This window comes from Pongo pygmaeus, chromosome 1 (genome assembly GCF_028885625.2).
Source record: "Pongo pygmaeus isolate AG05252 chromosome 1, NHGRI_mPonPyg2-v2.0_pri, whole genome shotgun sequence".
Classification (NCBI taxonomy): domain Eukaryota; kingdom Metazoa; phylum Chordata; class Mammalia; order Primates; family Hominidae; genus Pongo; species Pongo pygmaeus.
The window spans coordinates 76,886,549-76,898,261 of NC_072373.2; the positions used below are offsets into that span (position 1 = coordinate 76,886,549).

The window sequence follows — 11,713 nt, forward strand, 5'->3', positions numbered from 1 at the left end:
GAGTGTGCAGGGCACACTAGATACTATACACCTTGAGCTGAGGACTTCTGTCATTTTTGGCTGTCCAACATTTTGTAAATGTACTCTATATTTTGATTGTTCCCCTATTATGATTGTTCCCTCTCTTTGTTAGAATGGTGCTGGCATGTGATCTAGAGTCCACCAACTGGACTTGCAGTTTTGGAGTGAGTCATGTGAGAAAACAGACTGGGTAAAGATGCCAGTGGATTGGTTTAGGGGTCCATGGTGGAAGCACTGTTACAGGGTGAGTTTCTTCTGGGAATAGTTTTTGGAAACTCAGTCATAAGCTTATTTCTCCAGCCCGCAGAGCTACTGAATATCACATAATATTTTTTTTTTCTGCTTAAACTAGCCAGAGTAGGTTCTATTTTTTGCAACAGATATCTAGCTGACATTCTATGGGCTCTAGATAACCTTTGTAGGTCTTGGCTTTACACCTGCCCCTCATCCCTCACTGGTCATTGAGTGTATCCTGTCGTAGAGGGATCAATCATGTATAATTCAGGATATAAAGGAGAGCACAAGTTAATTATCTCCCTCCACCTTGTTATTGTTGATTCAGAGGAGATCATCTTTCCCTGCTCCCAGATGGAAACTCCAGTGAATTCCAAGTGTTTTCTATTTAGGACATTTAAAATAATAAGCACAGTGTGAAGTCAGTAACTAGAATTATTATTATTATTTTAAAATTATTTATTTCAATTTTGTGGGTATATAGTAGATGTATATATTTATGGGGTACATGAGATGTTCTGATTCAGGCATGCAATGAGTAATGATGAGTAATAATCACATCATGTAAAATGGGGTATTCATGCCCTCAAGCATTTATCCTTTGTGTTACAAGCAATCCAATTAGACTCTTTTAGTTATTTTAAAATGTATAATTAAATTATTACTGACTATAGTCACCTTGTTGTGCTATCAAATACTAGATTTTATTTATTCTTTCTATTTTTTTGTATCCATTAGCCATCTCCAACTTTCCCTCAAACCCCCACTACCCTTCCCAGCCTCTGGTAACCATTCTTCTACTCTCTATCTCCATGAGTTCAACTGTTTGATTTTTAGATCTCACAAATAAGTGAGAACATGAGATTAGAATTGTTATTAAACAGATATCAAAATGTGACTTAGTCATGCGTCTTCTCCTCCTCTCCCTGTATCAGCCTGTTTCTGCCTGGAAGCCTCTAGTGGGAAGGAGGGATGTGGTTGGTTGCTTCTTATTCTGATCTTCTTTCTTACCCCGGGACTTGCTGACTAGGGAGTATAAAAGGGATAGAAAAAGCATCAGTTGAATCAGAGTGAACAAAGTCAATTTAAACATGGCAGATGTTTAAAGCAGAATCTTCTAAGAAGCTCTTTTCTGGGTCTTCAGAAGCTATGATCAGGCCTCTCAGGCTTCAGTTTCCTTGTCCTTAGCAGACACTTCTTTAATGTAGATGGTCACTTATGCCTCCTGTAGCTCCTGGTAATGTAATATTCATCTCCAGGTTTTTGCTGCTAGGGTTCTTCTGCCTCTTTAGGTGGCCATATAGGATAAGCCCCTAAGGCTCTTTTTTACACATGGTTCCCATCACCATCCCTCACCCTGACAAACTGTACTAGTATTGTTCCAACTCAATATAACAGCACATGCCCTGTTTCAGCCACTGGAACCATTAGCCCACATTTTGTATCAAGATTCTCATCAGACCTCAAACCAAAGCCGTATGTCTTTCAACTATAGTGGCCATATATTAAGCACTCTCAGCAGTCCACAGAAGTAAAAAACCCTTCTATGTGTGAGATGAGGTGGCAGGCATCCCTTTCTAACATCCTGATATAGAAATAAAAGACAGGTATATGTTTTGTTAAAAATAAAGTGTTTTGAAAATCCAATAAACTGAATTCAGCAAACCCATATGCAAGGGTACTAAGCTAGTCGTTGGGGATACAGAAATGAATAAAACATAGTGTTTGCTCCCTGCATAGCAGATTTGTAATTGCAAACAAAATAGTTGCAGAATGGCATGTGTCAGGGAGAAACGGTCCCATAAATCACCTGCTAGAATGATTTAGCCAGAGGAGAAAATTCTTAAGAATGAGTAATAATATTTTTAAGGGAAAATAAACCATATTAACCCAATGGGAAATGCCTGGATGAATGAGATTGACAGGAAAATATGGGAAATTCTGAAATTGAGAGAGACTATGCTAGGAATTTGGCTCATTGAGGAGGGAGTTTCCTTTCAGTTTGCTGCACACCAGTTTTAGATTGTGACATCTTGTCTTGAGGATATACCTTAAGTGATATCTGGGAGACTCACGGCTTCAGACATCTACATATTTTGTTTGGCTTCGAGTATCTATGTAAGTTTTTGACTGAGAACATCAGTGAATATTGACAAGACTTTTGCTTCTTTAACATTCTCTCAGGGAACACAAAAGCTAAGCACTAGAAATTCCTTAATGGATAGAATTATTTTCCTTGGATCAGTGTCTCAGGATTCTGAGGTCAGGAATCAGGAGACTTAACAGTTATATTAACCCTAGTAAGGTTAGAGGCTTCATCAAGGAAGAGGCCAGAGGGAAAACTTGTGAAGAAATAATTCTGTGCTCAATTTACATAGGTCCTTAAAATAATCAAAAGGAATACTTGTTATTACATTTTCTCCTTACAACATGCCTGCAAGATAGGTAGAGACCAGGATTACTTTTTTAAAATCCTGAATAAGTCAACAGTAAAGCTCATAATCTACTGGCCCCAAGTCTAGAGCATCTGCAAGAGACCTTACAATAAATGGAATGACTTAAAATAAATGGAATAAATAGAAATTACTGAGGATTATACCTGCAAATTCCTTCCTCTCCTTTTAATTCCCTCCACTTAGAATCATCATTTCAGTGCCGAAGTTTTAAAGTGAAGCTCAACAAATAGAATAAAGTAATTTTATGTTGGTAAAAGGCATAATTAACATTAAAGACAAACATATGGAATCTCTAGGCACAGATAAATATATAAACAAAATACATAGGAAAAATTATCAAAAATTAAGAAAAAACAGAAATATAGTCAGGGTGAGATATTTTAGATATCACAAGCAGTCTACAACATTTAAAACATTAAAGAAAAATCTGAGCCTTGGTTTCATCATCTGTAAAACAGTGTTAATATTTACTATCAAATATGTTGAGGTTGATAGGGTTACTATCAAATATTTGGGAACACATACATAAGGCACCAAGCACAACAGTTGTAATGAGTATGTGCTCAATACACAGTACTTTTTAAAAAGTAGAAATTGTAGCAGTTTATAGATGTATATACCCCCAAAACATAGAATTTATTTTCTTTCTGATAGTTATAAAACATACATAAAAATGAGACATAAAATCTGAATAAACTAACAACATAAGAAATTCTTCAGATTAGGTTGATTGGTCACAGTGCAATTAAATGAAAGATTATGATAAGTAATGATTTATTGTTCTAACTATTATTGATGCAAGAATTTAAATAAATCACAACTAAATCATATGGAAAATGTTTAAAACTCTCCAGTATAACCACTGAAATAACATGTAAGCCAATCAGCAAATAACATATTTGAATAAAATAACAAAAATGAGAACTCATAATAAAGAAAACTTTTGGGATGAGGTCACAGAGATGCTCAGAAGTCAATTCAGTCTTCATTGCTTTTACTATTAATATTAAAAATAATAATAAGATAAAGCATTTCACTTATTTAGCAAGAGAAAGCACATCTATTCAAAGTCCTAAGAATATTATCAGAAATTAAATAAAACAAAAGCCAAAAAAGATAAATTGTTAAGGAAAAAAAAATGTTAAAGTGGAATTAGCAATTCCAAGAACTATAATTACACTTACAAGACTGTGAATCTCATCAAAGAAGAAACTAAAATGAAAAGGAAGAAAAACAAGGTAGAAGAGACTGATTATTTACAAGGGTTCCCTGAACAAAGACAGAGGGAATTTATCAGAGGGTTCAGTGGTAGAAGTCTTACTACCCTGGGCTCAGCACTGCAGGGCTTTCTTGCTGAATTTCTTGCCAAACATGAACATTTTAAACCAGGCACCCAGAATAGGGAACTCCACCTGAGACAGAGACAGAGACAGAGAAGGAGTGGGCAGCTGCCCCTCAGAGTGAGCCAAATGCATTAAGGAGAGATGACTTTCTGTATGTATCTTTTCCATTCCTTCTCTAGTTGGTTTGAAGGTCTGGGTCATGGGAGGCCTACATTAGCATCCTCAGGTTATGAGTGAGGAGAAAGAGACAACACTGAGAGCAGGTGAGATTTAACACAGGAGGAGTGTCAAGGGGTGAGATTTAACACAGGAGGAGTGTCAAGGGCTGTCATCACTACGACATGCAGGACTCACCACTGTAGTTATGCTTTAGAAGTCAGGACGCTCCACAGGGTGGGTGACTAAACAGGAGAATGCTGAGTCTAGCCACCAAAACCTGCCTTACATGCCTGTAGTCCCTCATGCCAGTGGCTGTCAGGTACTGGATCAGAGTCCAGCTGTGCCACTTCCTTGAAACATTCACGTCTCCGGACCTTATTGGGTGGAAAAAACTGCAGCAGGAAGATAGCCTTACCTCACTTCTAGCTTCCAAGTCTCACAAGAGAGCACAGGCAGAACCGAAGCCACATCCAGGACCTGGGCTGAGAACATCTGGCACATGGAGCCTGTAGCATTCTACATTAACAACAAAACAAAACCCAAAACACAGAAGAGGTTTGGAAACAGAAGTTAAGTGCTTATGACCATATTCAGCACAATGTGTTTAGATGCAGGTTTCCTTTTATTTACCTTGTTTGTTTGGGGCTTCCTGAATCTGAGAATTGATGTCTTTTATCAATTCTAGAAAATGTGCCATTATCCACTCAAATGTTGCATGTCCTCTCTGAGTTCCCACTTTCTCTTGGTTTTTGTCCTCTGAAGATTCGATTCAGCATTACTTTGTTTCTTCCATTGACTCACTAACAAAGGGGCTTTGTTTTAAGGGAGATAATTTACCCAAAATATTAGGTGGTTTTCAACCTTTCAGCTGGACTCCACTGAGTAACATAAATAATAAAAATGGTTCTGAGGTAAAGTGTATGGTACGCTTAGTTTTTTTCCCCCTTTAGCAATGGCAGTTTATTAAAGAACAAAAGCCAGTAGCCTATGGACTGTGACGTTTACACACTGTCTTTATGGTTTTCATAGACGTCTAAGGATGATTCATGCTTGCTAGCATGTAGCTAATTTTCAGGTCCAGCAAGAATGCCTTTGGACAGTCTTCTGTTAAAGCAAACTTTCTTAGGCAAATTCATCTGCTGCTCATGTCAAACAAAGCTTGTTGATCATTAAGGGGGAAAGTAACACACAGATAATGAAATGTCAGTTCTCAATGACAGGGAACAAAAGAGGGTTTATGTATAGCAGCTTCTAACCCTATCAGTGACATGGATGATTTGGAGACTTTTCCTGAGGGTTGCCAGGCATGAACTATTAATCAGAAATAATAACTAATACGTCTGAGAGGAAAGCAACAAGAAAACTGTCCTGTAGCCATTAGACAAGGCCAGACAACAAGACTTGACTCCTTAAGAGGTCAAATTAGGAAAGAAGTACAGGACAGTTTCCTATAGAGGTAGCTCAAGTAGAGACACTCTGGCAGCAGTTTACAAATGTGCAATTAAAAGTAATTTTTTTTCCTCACTCAAGGGAAAGAAATGAAGGCTACTCCCTGTTACCTAAACCCCTCACATGAATTGTCTCACAGATAGCAGGGGACAAGGGAAATATTGCAGGTCACTGGCACTGATGCATGGCCATATGAACTCAATCCCCTCCAAGTCCTCTCTCCAGGCTACAGTGCATGCATTAAAATGAATTTTGATCCTGCCACCACTCTGCTTAAAATCCTTCAATGACTCCTTCATTGCCTTCAAAGTAAAACCCAAATATGTTATATAAGATCACTGATGGTCTTAATGACTGGATTTTTCTCCACTCCATCAAAGTATTTTGGTTTTCTATGAACATATTGCATTATTCCAAATCTCTGGTCATTGCCTTGGTCTCCCACACTTTAATCCTTTAATCAATGAATTCTATGCTCAAGGACTTTTGGGCTTGAGGGGGAAGAGGAGCGAGCGAGAGAGAGATAATGAGAGAGAGAAGTCCAACTCTCGTGGTTGTCAATGGAGAGTCAATGAAAGAGTCCTTGAAGTTTTATTCTGAGGTATACATGGTGACCATGACATAGCTCCAGAAGATCCTGAAAACATGTGCCCAAGATGGTTGGGCTACAGCTTGGTTTTATACATTTTAGGAAGGCATAAGACATGAACTAATACATGTAAGATGTATAATTGGTTTGGTGGATTCAAAGATTTTCTGATTGGCAATTGATTGGAAGAGCTATTACCCAAAAATCTGGAATCAATAGAAAGGAATGTCTGCATTAAAATAGGACGTTGTGCAAACTGAGGTTTTACTAAGCAGATGAAATCTCCAGGTAGCGGGCTTCAGAGAGAATAGACAGTAAATGTCTCCGATCAGACCTAACAAGGTGTGACTCTTAATTAAGCTCTTCTGGATCAGGGTAAAGACCTAGAAAGGGAAGGGGATTCGCTACAGAATGTAAATTTTCTCCACAAGAAACAGTTTTATAGGGTCATTTCAAAATATGTCAAAGAAATATATTTTGGGGTAAAATACTTTCATTTCTATCACGGCTTGCTGTCTGCCGCATGATGCTGTATAGTCAGGTGGGAATTTGGTGTCTTATTGCTACAGAGTCTGTTTTGTCAGGCTTAAGATCTCTGTTTTAATGTTACTGCTGGTTCATTGTGCCTGAATTCCAAAGGGAGAAGAGTACAATAAGGCGTGTCTGTCCTGCCCCCACCTCACCACATCATTTCCATCATGGCCAGAACCCAGAAATAGATTATCAGGTTTACTTTGGAATGCCCTTGGCCAAGAGGAGGATCCATCAGTCAGTTGAAACGCTTAGAATTTTAATTTTGGTTTATATGGTAGAAGTTGTAGGAGGTCAAATTCAAGAGTTTTCTATATGTTTACCCAAACATATGGAAAACTACTCAGCTAATTCACCCTGAAAGATGGTTGAATAGGAACAGCTCTGGTCTGCAGCTCCCAGTGAGATCAATGAAGAAGGTGGGTGATTTCTGCATTTCCAACTGAGGTACCCAGCTCATCTCATTGGGACTGGTTAGACAGTGGGTGAAGACCATGGAGGGCAAGCTGAAGCAGGGTGGGGTGTCACCTCACCTGGGAAGTGCAAGGGGTTGGGGAACTCCCTCCCCTAGCCAAGGGAAGCCATGAGGGACTGTGCTGTGAGGAACAGCGCATTCCAGCCCAGATACTACACTTTTCCCATGGTCTTCGCAACCCACAGACCAGGAGATTCCCTCAGGTGCCTACACTACTAGGGCCCTGGGTTTCAGGCACAAAATTAGGCAGCCATTTGGGCAGACACTGAGCTAGCTGCAAAAGTTTTTTCTCATACCCCAGTGGTGGTATGAAATTGAGGCAGTAATTAATAGCCTACCAACCAAAAAAAGCCCAGGACCAGACAGATTCACAGCCGAATTCTACCAGAGATACAAAGAGGACCTGGTACGATTCCTTCTGAAACTATTGCAAACAATAGATAAAGAGAGACTCCTCCCTAACTCATTTTATGAGGCTAGCATCATCCTGATATCAAAACCTGACAGAGATCCAAAAAAAAAAAAACAAGAAAATTTCAGGCCAATATTCCTGATGACATCGATGCAGAAATCCTGAATAAAATACTGGCAAACTGAATCCAGCAGCACTTCAAAAACCTTATCCACCACAATCAAGTCAGCTTCATCCCTGGGATGCAAGTCTGGTTCAATATACGCAAATCAATAAACATAATCCATCACATAAACAGAACCAAGGACAAAAACCACGTGATTCTCAATAGACGCAGAAAGCCGTTTAATAAAATTCAACACCCCTTCATGATAAAAACTCTCAATAAACTAGGTATTGATGGAATGTATCTCAAAATAATAAGAGCTATTTATGACAAACCCACAGCCAATATCATACTGAATGGGCAAAAGCTAGAAGCATTCCCTTTCAAAACTGACACAAGACAAGGATGCCCTCTCTTACCGCTCCCATTCACATAGTATTAGAAGTTCTGGCCAGGGCAATCAGGCAAGAGAAAGAAATAAAGGGTATTCAAATATGAAGAGGGGAAGTCAAATTGTCTTTGTTTGCAGATGACATGATTGTATATTTAGAAAACCCCATTATCTCAGCCCAAAATCTCCTTAAGCTGATAAGCAACTTCAGCAAGATCTCAGGATACAAAATCAATATACAAAAGTCACAAGCATTCCTATACACCAATAATAGACAGAGAGCCAAATCATGAGTGAACTTCCATTCACAATTGCTACAAAGAGAATAAAATACCTAGGAATACAACTTACAAGGGATGTGAAGGGCCTCCTCAAGGAGAGCTACAAACCACTGCTCAAGACAATAAGAGAGGAAACAAACAAATGGAAAAACATTCCATGCTCATTGATAGGAAGAATCAATATTGTGAAAATGGCCATACTGCCCAAAGTAATTTATAGTTTCAATGCTATCCCCATCAAGCTACTATTGACTTTCTTCACAGAATTAGAAAAAGCTACTTTAAATTTCATATGGAACCAAACAAGAGCCCATATCACCAAGACAACCCTAATCAAAAAGAACAAAGCTGGAGGCATCACACTACCTGACTTCAAACTATACTACAAGGCTACAGTAACCAAAACAGCATGGTACTGGTACCAAAACAGATATATTGACCCATGGAACAGAACAGAGGCCTCAGAAATAACATCACACATCTACAGCTATCTGATCTTTGACAAACCTGAGAAAAACAAGCAATGGGGAAAGGATTCCCCATTTAATAAATGGTATTGAGAAAACTGGCTAGCCACATGCAGAAAACTGGACTCCTTCCTTACACCTTAAACAAAAATTAACTCAAGGTGGATTAAAGACTTAAATGTAAGACCTAAAACCATAAAAACCATAGAAGAAAACCTAGGCAATGCTATTTAGGACATGGGCATGGGCAAAGAGTTCATGACTAGAATACCAACAGCAATGGCAACAAAAGTCAATTGACAAAGGGGATCTAATTAAACTAAAGAGCTTCTGCACAGCAAAAGAAACGATCATCAGAGTGAAGAGACAACCTACAGAATGGAAGAAAATTTTGGCAATCTATCCATCTGACAAAGGGCTAATATCCAGAATCTGCAAGGAACTTAAACAAATTTACAAGAAAAAAACAACCCCATCAAAAAGTGGGCAAAGGAAATGAACAGACACTTCTCAAGAGAAGACGTTTATGTGGCCAACAAATATATGAGAAAAAGCTCATCATCACTGGTCATTAAAGAAATGCAAATCAAAACCATGATGAGATACCATCTCATGCCAGTTAGAATGGTGATCATTAAAAAGTCAGGAAACAACAGATGCTGGAGAGAATGTGGAGAAATGGGAATGCTTTTACACTGTTGGTGGGAGTGCAAATTAGTTCAACCATTGTGGAAGACAATGTGGTGATTCCTCAAGGATCTAGAACCAGAAATACCATTTGACCCAGCAATCCCATTACTGGGTATGTACCCAAAGATTATAAATCATTCTACTATAAAGACACATGCACATGTATGTTGATTGCAGCACTGTTCACAATAGGGAAAACTTGGAACCAACCCAAATGCCCATCAATGATAGATTAGGTAAAGAAAATGTGGCACATATACACCATGGAATACTATGCAGACATTAAAAAAAGTATGAGTTTATGTCCTTTGCAGGGACATGGATGAAGCTGGAAACCATCATTCTCAGCAAACTAACATAGGAACAGAAAACCAAACACTGCATGTTCTCACTCATAAGTGGGAGTTGAACAATGAGAACACATGGACACAGGAAGGGGAACATCACACACCGGGGCCTGTCAGGGGAGGGATAGCATTAGGAGAAATACCTAATGTAGATGAGAAGTTGATGCGTGCAGCAAACCGCCATGGCAGGTGTATACCTATGTAACAAACCTGCACGTTCTGCACACGTATCCCAGAACTTAAAGTAAAATAATAACAATAACAATAACAATAATAATAATAATAATAAAGAAAACTACTCACTAATGAGAGAGGATGAGGCCCATATGCAGAAAAATATATAAAAACAAAAGAGACTGAAAGAGAGTCCTGGCAGCACTGGGTCCACAGTTCCAATTGGGTTTTATTATATTGTTGACTTGGCTGACTCCTTCTTAAGAGATGTGAGTGAGACGTTACACAGAAATAAGGAAATGAGTTTCTTGTCTCTAGTGAGAGTGCCACACAGAGCACTCCCTTCTCTATGGTCTTCTTGGAATAGCATGTGATTGTAAGGGATAAAGACATCAGTTTATTTCTAGCTCTGTGCCTGACTCATCAATATTCCAAAGAAAGTCTTCAATATATCTAAAAAGTTTTCTATTTTTTGAGGCTAATTCTTTTAAGCAATAAAGTAGGATCCTGAGCTTTCTGAAAATATCTAATAATTTGAATTTGAGAAAGGTAATATGTTTGGAGCATTCAATGGAAAAAATACAAGTTGTTAAATATTTTTCCTCCTGCATACTGCTCTTTACATGTGAATCCAGGCTAGCAATGTCTGGAATGCAAGAAAAAAATCTAAGGAATTAAGTTAGAACATACCAATTATCTGTGAAACATTCCTTGTGGGCTTCAGTTTGAGCAAGCTTGTGCTGTTTGAACTTAGGGTGTGGAAAATTACACCTAAGAAATTTCCCTTTTATTGTTAGTACAAGTCAATACACAGGAAGCTGCTTGGGAAAAGATGCAATGGGGTGTGCCTTGTGATTATTCCTTTCTTTTCATTCACAAGAACCTGGCGCAGCTTGCCCCCTGCAGGCACTGGCTGAGTGCAGTACAAAGCCAGCAAACCAAGCCAGAAAGCCCATGACATATTAATAGCTCCATGAACTGCAGCTGAGAAAGGTGCCACTAGTTCAATAAAACCAAAGCCATAGTGAGAGAGGGTGAGGGTAGAGGAAAGAAACTGGGCCCTAGATCAGCATCATAGGATATTAATAGCCAGGGTCTTTAAACTGGGGCACTACTTACCCTGCAGGTGCACCAAAATTAAGTTGTATGTGGCCACAAGTAGTTTTAGGGAAAACAAGTTCCAGACCCTCAATTTCCATAAAACTCTCCCCAAGAATAAGCTGGGTTGTCCTTTTCAAACTTTGCTTAGGAAAAGAAAATCTTTCTCCCACTTTACATAAGAAGGAACTCCAAAGAGAAAAGTGTGGGGTGGTTATGGTGGACGTGTGTGTGTGTGTGTTGTGGGGAGGATTTAAAATACCAATATGTACAAAGCCTCCTTTATTTAGGCACAGTCAATGTTCACTTGCACATTCTGCACAACTTCAAGGAGAAATTTGCTGGAAATTACATCTTTAGTAATGTTAGAGCTTGGAAATAGATACTCCAAAATATGCTGCTTTGAACTGGACTTTAAGCCTCATAGTCTCTCTGATGCTCCCACCTTCCCCCATTTCTCCCAAAGCATAGGATGAAGTTGCTCTCTAAA

The 11,713-nt window shown here is 38.8% G+C and overlaps 1 long non-coding RNA gene across 1 annotated transcript; it reads right to left on the minus strand.

Annotated features, from left to right (window-relative positions):
* Positions 1 to 1,034: 1,034 nt before the first annotated feature.
* Positions 1,035 to 10,514, minus strand: LOC134737791 (uncharacterized). Its single transcript, XR_010123052.1, has 3 exons — positions 10,255 to 10,514; positions 4,629 to 4,729; positions 1,035 to 1,281 (listed from the first exon to the last, which is right to left on the minus strand). It is a non-coding gene; the product is annotated as an uncharacterized LOC134737791 (long non-coding RNA).
* Between the last annotated feature and the right edge of the window lie 1,199 nt (positions 10,515 to 11,713).